The sequence below is a fragment of the Lolium perenne genome, chromosome 1 (assembly GCF_019359855.2).
Source record: "Lolium perenne isolate Kyuss_39 chromosome 1, Kyuss_2.0, whole genome shotgun sequence".
NCBI lineage: Eukaryota > Viridiplantae > Streptophyta > Magnoliopsida > Poales > Poaceae > Lolium > Lolium perenne.
Window position 1 is genome coordinate 261023913 of NC_067244.2, and position 13091 is coordinate 261037003.

The 13091-nt window shown below is 43.3% G+C and overlaps 1 long non-coding RNA gene across 1 annotated transcript; it reads right to left on the reverse strand.

Moving 5' to 3' along the window:
• Positions 1-2847: 2847 nt before the first annotated feature.
• On the reverse strand, positions 2848-4306 carry LOC127340087 (uncharacterized). Its single transcript, XR_011750785.1, has 3 exons — positions 3952-4306; positions 3413-3597; positions 2848-3313 (listed from the first exon to the last, which is right to left on the reverse strand). It is a non-coding gene; the product is annotated as an uncharacterized lncRNA (long non-coding RNA).
• Between the last annotated feature and the right edge of the window lie 8785 nt (positions 4307-13091).

Here is a 13091-nt window from a genome sequence, read left to right on the forward strand (position 1 = left end):
TATTTTTGAAATCTGAATCTAGATGTGGATCTAGAACCATTTTTACGTTTTTTGCTCGTTTTTTTCTTCAAATTATATGTCTCGTTCATTTAGCACCATTTTTTCTCGTTTTTGTTTCCCGAATTATTTTTCTCGTTCATCTAGCACCATTTTTTTGCTCGCTTTTTTTCTCCGAATTTGATGGACCGTGGGAGACGTTGGAGGAGACTAGGCCGGAGAGGAGAGGAGAGGAGTGGTTGGACGAGAGGTGGTTGTAGATGAGGAGGAGGAGAAGAAGAGGAGGATGGAGAAGAGGATGATGGAGTAGAGGAGGAGGACATGATGGAGGAGAGGTGGACAAGAGAAATGTATGGAGAGTGGGGTATGTGGACGACCTGTTTCAAATTCATCGGAGGTTGTATGCAAGTAGAAAAGCCGTTTTACCGAAACATGACGCTATTTTGTATAATATATCGAAATTCATACTTGTTAATTTTCCTAAGAAGTAGAACACATAACACATGGTCATCTCGAAGGGTTTTATTTTTTAAATTTTTTATCATTTAATTTTTATTTTCTTCAGAACCAAAAAGTGTGCCACTCCTAAGTGGGGTCCCAAAATCCCAGCCCCCTAGACATACAAGTGGCACACCACACCTAGGTGCGCCACTGGTATGTCTGGGAAGGGGTCCACTATGTTGAAAATAGCAGCGCCGCACCTCAAATTCTGGTGCGCCATTGGTAATGGGCTAGTAGTGGCACACGTGATAGTGGTGTGTCACTGCTATATACCAGTCGCACACCATTATCACCGTGCGCCACTACTAGCGATATTGCGGTTAGTTGTTTTCCTAGTAGTGACTTGATCTCCATCAAACAATGGCAAAGCGTTAAGGACTTCTTTTGGGCTTTCTTGAAGAAGTCTAAAGTTAGGATGGAGGAGAGGAGAGGAGTGGTTGGAGGAGAGGTGGCCGGACAGGAGGAGGAGAGGATCGCCGGAGAGGAGGGAGGAGCACCAGAGTGGTTGGAGGATAGGTGGAGAGAGGATGGAGGAGAGGAGAGGAGTGGTTGGAGGAGAGGTGGTCGGAGAGGAGGAGGAGGAGAGGATCGCCGGAGAGGATGGAGGAGCACCTAAGTGGTTGGAGGAGACGTGGCCGGAGAGGAGGAGAGGATCACCGGAGAGGAGGGAGGAGCACCAAAGTGGTTGGAGGAGAGGTGGCCGGAGAGGGGGAGGAGGAAGGGATTGAGAAGAGAATGACGAGGAGGAGGAGGAGGAGGAGGAGGAGAAGAGGAGGATGGAGGAAAGGAGGATAGATGAGGAGGAGGAGAAGGACATGATGGAGGAGAGATGGACAAGAGAAATGTGTTGAGAGTGGGGTATGTGGACGACCTGTTTCAAATGTCGGAGGAGGTAAGATTAGTGGTGTGCACCAAGACATGGTGCGCCACAACTAATTTTGTTTTGTAATTTTTCATTGAAATCTAAAAGCTGAAAAAACTTATATTTTTTATTTTGAGAATCTTAAAAATCGGTAAACGGCCATATGCGATTGAAATCGGATGTAACTTTTTACGTAGATATATTTTTATATAATTTTTTTTTCATCGGAGGTCTATGCAACTAGAAAAGCCGTTTTACCGAACAATGATGCTATTTTGTATAGTATATCGAAATTCATACTTGTTAATTTTCCTAAGAACTAGAACACATAACACATGGTTATCTCGGAACATTTTATTTTTATTTATTTTTATCATTTTATGTTTATTTTCTTCAATACCAAAAAGTGTGATCTAAGTGGGGCCCAAAATCCAAGCGCCCTAGACATACAAGTATGTCTGGGGAAGGGGGTCCACTATGTTGAAAAATAGTAGTGTCGCACCTCAAATTCTAGTGCGCCATTGGCAATGGCTTAGCAGTGGCACACATGATAGTGATGTGCCACTACTAGTGATATTGTGTTTTCCTAGTAGTGCCTTGATCTCTATCCAACAATGGCAAAACGTGAAGGACTTTTTTTTGGGCTTGCTTGAAAAAGTCTACAGCTAGGGGCACCTACACATATAAAAACCGATAGATACAAGCTAACTAACAAGTGTCAATTTTAAATGGCCGAGGTATTACCGTGCCCACAACGCCTAGGCCGGGGTACCCAAGGAGATTCTCTATTGCAACCCAAAATTTGTTGCACTCTTTTTGGATAAACTTCCATCTCTTTTGGATTCGCACTTGGCTGTGATCACTATGATTTTTGAATGGAGCTAATTGCCTATTCTCACCGAAATCTTGGATGACCTTCCTCCAATATGGCATCACAAGTTGGATCTTGGATAACTTCCATCCACGGAGGAACTCAAGTGAAGAGGGAATGGCTGGCATCAGTAACCATGACTTCTTTATCGAGAAAAAAGTAATCGTGACTCTTGAAAGAACAATCAGATCAAGAAGCATGATACATGTGTTTAGCACGTGAGGTTTTGCTCGAGTGTGTTTGTATTTGTAGGTTTGTGACCAGTTTGCTGGTCGTGGAGTGATTATATTTAGGATTTGCAATGTAGTACAGTAACAGTTTGTAGTGTTTTCCAGTTTTGCTGGAGCTGCTATAGTGGCTCATCCCGCGAGCTGTGTGTTGCTGAGTTGGATGGCCAGGACCGATGCTTTTCGACAAGACGAAACGATAACAGACACTGGAGCTGTGCTCATTCTTTTATGTGAAGAAAATTCATGTTTTCTCGACAAGCTTTTTTTGGGGTGCGTTTGCACTGCACATTCTGTGTTGTAGTGAGTTCTCAACATAAAGCAACTCTATTAATTATATTTTGTGCTAGTTACGGTGGTGCAAATTATTACAGTTGTGTCAGTTGCGCTGCATCATACTCATTGTTCTTGTACAGCTGAAAATTTTCACATGCCAACCTTAAGCAGAAATAAGGAGTGGTAAATGCATACATGGGCAATGGCTAATTCAAAATCTTGAACAAACAAAACAGGGAAACACCAAATAACAAGATCATGATAGTGGAAACCAGTTCAGTCTTAGTAACCATCTCCCACGCTTACAAAGCGACCACTCATCGTCCATCTAACAACCATTTATTCAAGTGCTAGCACGTAACCATCTTCCACGCTTGTTTTCCTCCTCATTTAAGAGAGACATTGTCTCCACTCCTCCCCTTGCTTGCCTCCTTCCGTTTCTTCTTGATCAATCGCCGTTCTTCTGGCCCCAATTCAACAATCGAGCCCCTGGCCATGCCCGCCAGCACATAGAAGGAAAATATAAGCGTCGCAATTTCCCTATAACGCTCAAATATACTTATTCCTCGTAGTACGCGCCTACATGTTGGTCATGTGAGTTATCCCCTTGAAGCTTTTTACAAAAAAAAAAAAAGACAGAGAGAGCACAATTATGTTTGAGGAGATGATCATACATACCACCTCCTGTCATTGGATCTAGGCTCAATTTGAGCCGCAAGCTCCTGGCGCAGCCGAGCAACTTCTTGGCCTGCCCTGCCTGGAATGTTGTACATTGTTTCCGCCTCCGAGGTCAGATCGTACAGTTGCTCCCTCCTGTTACAGATTTCCTTCAAGAGTCTTTCCTGTCCGTCAGCTTCGAGACCCTGTTTTGCAGGAGCCAACATGAGTTGCTATGACAATGAACCGGAAAACCAGGATACTAGTGAAATCACGGTAGCTGGTCCATGGCTTAACGAATTTACAGATAGGGTTTTCCTCTAATGGATTTATAAGCTGAACTCAATATTGAGACGTGCTAGGTGTTTGGAAGTTAGAGATCTACTAGCTGTTTGAAAATAAAAACTGAATCCAATTTGAGATGTGGCAGCTGTTTGACAAAATTGAATTCAAATTAGACATGTGCTAGCTATTTAACTAATCATGTAGTGGATAATCGAGCGAGTCTTTTAGCACATTACAACTGGCACAAAAATATGAACTTTGGTGACCCAGCGCACCTCGGCGGCCGCCGTACTGCTGTTTGCCCGGTTGACCTGGAAGAGCCTCGGGAAGATCCGGCGCTGCGCCTCTCCCACGGCCACGATCGGCGTCTGGCCGCCGCCACTGACGAGCCTCCTCGCCGCGACTCGAAGCGCCGCCTTCAAATCGTCGCCTGCTATTCGGCTTGCGAATCGGCGAATACTAATCCTTCCCCACACTTGGCTTGCGAATCGCGCGACAACTATGGTGGATTCTGGGGAACTCGCCTGTGATCCTTTAATAGACTAGTACAAATGCCCGTGCGTTGCTACGGGGCAACAACACATATAAATAAACCAGAAATAGTTAAAATACAAACATCATGTCATTGTCCTATGTCATTGTTTTTTACCACATATGCTTCATGCCAGGACACAGAAAGGAGTAGTAGGCAAATTTACACTTGTGAAACTCTCATACGCAAGTGAAGCACGGACACCTAAGGCTCCATTAGGAGCCCACAACTTTTTGAAAAACATATAAGCTGATATGCATTTAGATTGTAATGAATAAGAATTATCTAAAACGAGATAATAAGAATATCATTTGGAATTATATTTTTGGGACAACAATTTAATTCTTTGAAGTGCATTTATGGAACATACACATAAAAATGAAGAGCTTATTTTGACAGTTTAATATAAATCCAAAAAGTCATAGAGAACTTTCCATATTGATCGCACCATGTCCTAACAGATTCTTGAGAAAACTACCAATAAACACCAAAAACACACACACACACTCACATTAATGCTCCCTAGTCCCCACTCTAGAGCTTCACTTTGACCGTCAGTGTTCCGCTGCCTCCTCGCTGCCGGTAAGAAGACCATCCCCCTCCCCTATCTACCGCACTATATGTTATGGCACAAACTCCAAATAATCCTCCAAAATAATCTTGAATTCCACAGGCTTTCACTCTTGCTGCATCAAATCAGGGGTAGATAACAGACATCAGTAGCTGAATCAGTACGAGGCAATGATTCATACAGGGAGAGACAGTCATCTTCTAATAAGCGATCAATTCAAGCAAACATGATTTCTTCTTGCTCTTTCTCAGCGGTAGGTGATATAGCCCACTTCTATGCATAGGCACAATATGGACATAAATCAAAACCTAGTTATTAATAAGCTAGAGATCTGATGAAGGGACAGACGATTTTGAAATCAGCATTAAACTTAGATAACAATATAAAATTATAAATAGGAAAGGTTGGTGAGATAACCTACTTATATAATAACAGTTCAATGGATTTTGGAAATAAAACTATGGAACTATAAAAGATATCACAAGTATGCTGACATATAAGTGGAAGCATCTATAACAAGTATTTGTGTTAACCATTGGCCACCTAGTTTGTGACTTGACAATACTCAATGTTAAGACCATGCAACTCCACAATTCCCGTTTTTTGGTGAGTTATTACCGGACAAGTTAGCAAACTACAACCTAGGGCATGCCTACCTAAAATTTCTCAACATAGTATACTTCCATTCATGCTCTCATTTTTAAAAGTAGAGTAGGAAATGCTTGCGAAATCAAGGTTTAGGAAAGCGGAAAAAGGCGCCGCTTATGCGTGCTGAAGCGCAATGCAGAGGCCTTCAGATGTTTTATCTATTTCTTGATAGAGCCTTGTCAATTGCATTTTATATCTTGTTGCTTTTCCTACCGCTAATGGAAATGCGAGCAATGGAATGAAAAGTAGCATAGAATGTCAGATCCACTCACGCAGACCAACACGAGCAGATTTGATTGTAGTTTCACTGCCTCTGTGTGATAATATGCTGGCGAATATTTTCAAATTGATCCTGCCCTGCACAATAAAGTTCTACAATTCAGTGATTAACAAACAAATAAATATCTTTTGCGTATATCATATCTCCTGAACTCTGAACCTGAACCTACATGAAATTCAAAATATGCTACTGAAGCATAAGAATATGTGAGCTAGCTTACTCTTGTATTGTGCCACACAGTTATAGCTAACTACCATCATCTATCATATACTCATTTTGAAGAGCAGGCGAAAATGAATCTATGCAGCTAGAAGTACAACTTATTTCTGAAGAACAAATAGAGCATTTCTAGTGTAACAATGCTTACTGATAGTATCACTCTATCTGAAACTAACGAATATATTCAAACTATATTTGTAAAGAAAGATCAAACCTCTTAGTCTCGGCATCCATCACACTAATCAACATCCCACAACGGGAGTGGAAGCAAATGTATATACAATGGACTAAGCCAACAAATGGTAATTATCTCCTGAACTCTGAACCTAATTAAGGCATAAGAATGTGTGAGAGGTAGCTTACTCTTGTATTGTGCCACTACAAACAAAATTATAGCTAACTCCCATCCTGGACTGTCATATACTCATTTTGAAGAGCATGCGAAAATGAATCTATGCATATAGAAGTACTACTTATTTTTGAAGAACAAACAGAGCATAACAATGCTTACTGATAGTATCACTCTATCTGAAACTAACGAATATTTGAAAACTATATTTGTAAAGAAAGATCAAACATCTTAGTTTCGCCATCCATCACACTAATCAACATTGCAAAACGGGAGTGGAAGCAAATATAAATACAATGGATTAAGCCAATAAATGGTAAGCTCATAGTACTGGAATTCTTGATTTCTTCTCATTTACGAGAAGGTATACACTACGCCTGTACAAGTAGAACAATCCTTGCTGCTTTTCTAAAAAACAAGGGGGAGCGGTTCATTAATCTGTACAATATAACACTCAAAATAATAACATACCTCATGTGGAACTTACCATAAAAGTCCCAAGGTATGAGCCCGCAGGCTCCACACTGTTCCAAGTAATTCATGCTGGACAAATGATAACCTACATAAGTGAGACGAAAATTAACTCTACATGGAGACTTTAGTTAGTGGAAATAATAATACAACAATAACACTATTAGCTGACTGTGTAATTTTGTTTCCTTGATTTTTATTTTTTTATATAACTGAAGAATTTAAGAGGAAACACCAGACCACTATGTGTCTAGGATTCTACGCAAACATCATATCAATGTCCTAATCCACTCTTAAGCACTTAGTTTCAATCGGACTATATGTACCACCTAAACATTTTTAAGTTATCAGACGAAATGCATGTACAATTCTAATGCAAAAGAATACGATGGTCAATTCTGACTACCATCCAAAAGAAATAAAGTACATCTCCATGCCACTTATGCAACTAAAGTCGTGTGCACACAGAGATAAAGTAATAGTAATATGGGAACATAATTCACCGGATAGACTATTTAACATGCTGCCAAGTCCCAATATCAGAGCCATCTGTGCACTACTTAAATACTCTTATTTCTATTTCATTGATGTATCTACACATGTACAACTGCCATCCAATTGAAAAGCTTCAGCAAAAATCTACCAGTTCTGAGATCATACATAATACGTGGTGGGGTTGAAAAAGAAGGGGAGTAAGACGGAGTCTTGTGGAAATCTTGGTGTCCCAAGCCAACGTGGTCGCCTCGTTCTGCTGCTTGCCGGTGATGTAGTTGAGGCTATCTCGATGAAGAACAGGCGAAGGAGCTCAATGGCGCTATAAGAAAGTGGATCAGAAGAACACTATCATGAACTTCTCAATGGCGATTTTGCACAACTCCTCCAGCAGAACAATGATGTCAATTTAAACAATAGCTATATATAACTACATGAAAATCAGAATCCTTACATGGTGTCTTTGTTGTTCCCATAACAAATCAAGATCAAACTGGAGCCAGTAGATATAGTTAGGTGAATTTTTTCCGATGCAAAGAAGTACATACCATCTAGCCACATCTCCCACTCTTGATGAGCACGAGTCATGTTACCTCTATTGGACGTTATCTATGTCAACATAATTCATCACAGGGATTGAGTTAATGACAACCCAAGCGGTATACTTCCCTCCGCCTCATGAAACATGTCAGAGATTTGCATATTTGCGTAACATATTTGCATGGTATGAAATTATTTATAAGATGCCTAGAAAAGAATTCAAGCGTGATTTTCTATTGCTTTCATAGTTCTGAAGGGATAGCTCAACATATATAAGTGGAAAAGAAGTGTCTAATTACATTGAATCTTCTATCAAACATGATCCTCCCAACTATATGCATTTCATCAACAATCTAGTCTCAATAAACTTAACACCCAGTAAAGTTCGATTTCCCTTGTAGAAGTTATATGTAATATAGTGACAAATGAAATGAGCAAGACAAGTTACCATATTCTTCAATTGTGACTTTGGTGGCAGAGAGGGTGCCATGACGCCTTCCTACTGGCCAATTCAAGAGTCATGCATATTAAAATGCTACAATGAACCATGAGCATAATGAAGGCAATAGAACAGAGAATTAGCACATACACCTTGATATTTCAATTATAATGAATGGTTCAACGTACTTAATTTCACTTATCAAAAGGATGACCAGAAAAATTCAGTGCAGGTCACAAACTTAACATGACCTAGTCCAACCGTCCAGACTTTGCTTACTGAATGTGAGTGCACCCTAGCAATGGTGAAATAGGGGGCAGAGATGGTCAAGCCACTATTTGGGGACGCTACCCACCCACGGAGGTAGCATACCAGGAATGTCATGCAGCGCACCGCCTCCGACATTCTATCTGCGCCGCCCGCAGGCAGCTGAGCGCGTCGCCAGCGCTCGTCCTCGCAGGAAAGCCAGACTGTGGCCTTCGTCAGACTCTGGTCTTCCTCGTCATTTTATTCTTCATCGTAACCGGCATCCAGCTTGGAGGGGGCGGCAGAATGCGTGCAGCAGCAACGGTGCAGAGGTTATCAACAAGCAGTTTATCAATGTCAATATGTAAGGATTGTGCATCTACCTGAAACCAGCATTCAATAGACAACACAACACAGCAAGCAGATTACCAGTTATATGACACAAGCTTTTACCTGAAACCAGTAGCGAAGCGTGAGCAAAAGTCAAGGGGTGGCCATTTTTTTGGTATTAACACAGAATATGGAAAATGATGCAGAGACACAAGCAGTTACAATGGTGTGCTAATTAGCGCTGCAGCCAACTTCCTGCAATATTTATTTTGATCAACAACAGGTGAGAATAAGTACTTGCTTATAGTGTCTGCACTGACAAAATGACAATCCAAGCAGATCTTTGGTACTACTAATTACAAAGCAAAGCCAACATATTAGATGTCTAGTTATTTATATAAATGCAGGCACTATATGCAACTATCTGAAGATTTAAGAGTGATATATAAATTAAACAACTACAAAATTTCATATATTTTACTGAAAGTGCTATACGTAACTATATGAAGATTTAAGAGTGATCAAATTTATAAATCTGGTGTACCTTATGCACCTAAACCCAACAAATGAGTACATTACAACCTGTTTCTAAAATGGTGACTAACAAGAGTCCAAAATCGGAGAATCTCAAGCAACCCAAAGCTCCTACGTACGAGACAAGCACCTCAAAATGAAACATGGGGTGAATGAAGCGGACGTGGACAGATGTTTTGACTTTTCTCCACAGTGGAGCTCACACCGTACCAGATGTTCACAGTTCAACGCAACCCTCGCATGAAATTCCCCACCACATCGAACCTAAACCGCCATGAAGGAGCCCAATTCCCAGCAGCAGAGCAAGAAACATTTTGGCCGGAACAGAGAGAAACCAGGCAGCTCAAGTTTCCTGTGCGGCATGCATTGGCCCCCGTCGAGGAAACACGGAAAATGCAGAGCAACAGAACCATGTTCCCGCAGAACCGCGCCCTCATCCCGACCCGCGAGAAGAAGAAAAAAAAACAGAGAGATGGGCAGGCATGGAAGGAAACGGGGTGGACGGAAGGAAACCCCGGCGGCGCGGGTTGGGGCGTACGGATCCGGACGAACCTCGCGAGACCTTGCTGCCCTTGTCACGGATGACGGCGACGTTGCGGAACATGGCGGCCAGCTCGGCCTCGGTCATGAGCTTGGGCACCTGGCCGACGAAGAGCTTGACGGCGCTCTCCTCCCTGCCGCCCCCCGTCCTACCTGGGGCCAGCGCCATCTCCCGCTCCCGCTCCCGCGGCAGGCTGCTGCTGCTCCCTGTCGCTGGCGTCCTCCGCCATTGGCCCCCGCGCCGCGTGGGTGGGTGGCGGGATCTGGCCGGCTGGCTTAGGGTTTGCGTCGGAATTTGGGCCGGCGTGGCCTGGTCGCGTGGGCGGCACGGCGGGGGATTCGACCAAGCGAAGGAACTGGCGTTGCGGCGGCGGGGTGGCGGTACCCTAGGTCAGGAGCATGGTGAATCGCTCGGTTTTTGGATCCAATGGCTGCCTCAGCCTCCTCGCTCGGAAGGAAGTGGAGAACGAATATGGGCCAGGCCCAAGGGACGAAGATGAAGCTCGACCAGACCCAAGAGGCGACGACAACGAAATTGGTGGCAGAAAACGGAGGAACTTCGTTCTTTTTAAGTGTAGACTAAGGTTCTTCGCTCGCCTCTCCCCGACTCCCACTCTCTTTCTCTCCTTATCCAAGGAAATGTGCGCCGCCCGCGAGCAGGGCTGGCCCAAACATCACGCCCATTTTATTTCTCATCAACCCCTTGAGCCTAGTTAGTTGATAGGTAGGTAAGCTCAAAAAAAAAGGTTAGTTGGTAGGCATGTTTGGTTATTGTCACCACCTAGTGACCTGAATATTCCTGTAAACATTTCAATTCCGAATTAATAAAGTCGCGTTGTTCCACTCAAAAAAAAGTTAGTTTTCCTTTGATTCTAAGAAAAGAGTTAGTACTTTCATCTCCTAAACAAATGTTACTTCCTTGGGCTCTAAATATTTGTTGCAGATTTACTCAAAATGTAGGTTAAAATATGTATTTAGGGCCGGCTTTGTTGGCTCCAAGCATAAACGGATAAACCTATACCTGTGGAAAGTGATGATGGGGAAGGAACAAACCTATAGCGTTCGTGAGGACTGTCTTGGAAGAAGGCTATGAAAATGCTATGTTGTATGGGCCAAGCCACAATCAAAATATGACACAGGAGTCATGCCAAGCAAGAGAAGATCACCAACATATGGAATGAAGACCCATTTCTCATAGAGTCGAGGAGGATGGTTCTACCCTACCCTGTTATGACCTACAATCAAAGCCATCAAATATACCCACATCTATCACATGCTTAGATCCGAGCTAGGACTAAGGTTTCAGAATCTTACAACCACCGGAAGAATCGGGGCAGAGAAAGAAGTCGGCATGTCGTCGCCGCCAAGCTGGAGGACCTAGTTGGTGAGGAAGCTCTCGCCATCTCCATAGATATCGAAAGGTGCGGAAGCTCAAAAAGGGGAAATGGCAGGTTAGATTTGACGATGAGAGGTGATGCACCTAAATACATTGGCGAAATTTTGTGGACGGTGACCGAATTCCCGCAACAATTTCGCCTAGCGCACGATCTCACGTCTGCTTATGCCATCTCCTTCGCTAGTTCTGTGGAGACACATTATTGTCACTTTCTGGCGAGACAAGGCTGGCTCCATGGAAACAACCGATTCGGTAGTTCCTCCCCGTACTAGCCTAGATGCCAAAGCTGATTTAAGAACCTGGTGAGCCACAAAGCGGAGGAAGACAAGCATCCAGTCGAACCCTTTTTGTCTGTCCATAGTCTGGCTAAAGAACATGCGATCTACCAAAATAAGCTCTATATAGTATGTTGCCATCCTCGGGGTCACTCGTCACCGTTAGTTAGCAATGGCTCCCTACCATGCGGAGTGATCGACAAATAGAGAACGAGGAGGAGAGCATGGCGGACATGACTCAAGTCCCTTCACCCAAGAGACGCACCTAAAAGCCCAATCCATGTTTCCAGGTGGACCATCAGTGCGAGAATAATCCGTAAGGCTTCCATGGTATTCACCTAAACCGTAAGGCTTTCACCTCTCCCAAGATGTGGATCTTTGATTATCTGGCTAGAGGAGGTGACCTTGAAGTTACAGTGCTTGTGGTGACATGCTGGCACATTTGATATGCCCGTAATAAGCTCATAGAAGAACATATGATGGTGTCTCCCACAAGCATAACCTCAAAGATCAAAGCTCATGTTGACGAGATAGTTGAGCTCTTATTCAGAACTAAGCGTACTCACATCCGGAAACCCTCTTCACTTTCTCGCTGGGTTCCGCCGTCGACAGGAATGGTTTTGATCAATGTTGATGCTGCTCTTTTTGCTTCTTCTCGTCGCATGGGAGCGGGAGTGGTGATCCGAGACCATAAGGGAGCTTGTGTTGCTGCTTGCAGTGACTCTTACCAGAAGGTCCTTGAACTAGCTGAAGCCATGGCAATTAGGAGGGATTTAATCTTTGCTAAGGACGAGAGGCTTGATCGTGTGTCTCTGGCTACTTACTGCTCCATGGTTTAGCGCATCGACAATAGTGAGATGTTGAAAGGATCGTATGCCGCACCTAGAGGGGGGTGAATAGGTGCTAACCAATTTTTAGTTCTTTTTCAATTTAGGCTTGACACAAAGGTAAATTATCTAGATATGCAACTATGTGAATTTACCTATATGGCAAGGTAAACGACTAAGCAAGATATAGCAATGCAATATAGAGGAGATAAAGGATAGAGGTAACCGAGAGTGGAGCACACGGAGACACGGAGTTGATTCTCGCAGTTCCCTTCCTTTGCAAGAAGGTACGTCTACGTTCGGAGGAGTGTGGTCGCTACGAAAGCCAGACCAACAGTCACGAAGACTTCACTCAGGTCTCCTGTGAGCAATGCCACGAAGGCCTAGCCCACTTCCACTAAGGGATTTCCTCGAGGCGGAAACTGGGCCTTTACAAAGTCCTTGGGGCACACATCCACAACCAAATTGGAGGCTCACAAATCTGTAACAACACAACAATCAACAACAATAAATCAACAACAAACAACTAGGGATCCAAAGAGGAACACTAGCAAGAGAGTCCTCAAGCATATGAGGGGGAAATGTAAATCGCTTCGGTGAGGATGTAGATCGGTGTCTTCTCCTTCGAATCTCCAAAGATCAAGAGCTTTGGTTGGGTGAGGGAGGAGATCTTGCAAATCTTGAGTTCTTGAGGTGGCTCTAATGGTGGTGAGGCTTGGCAGAATT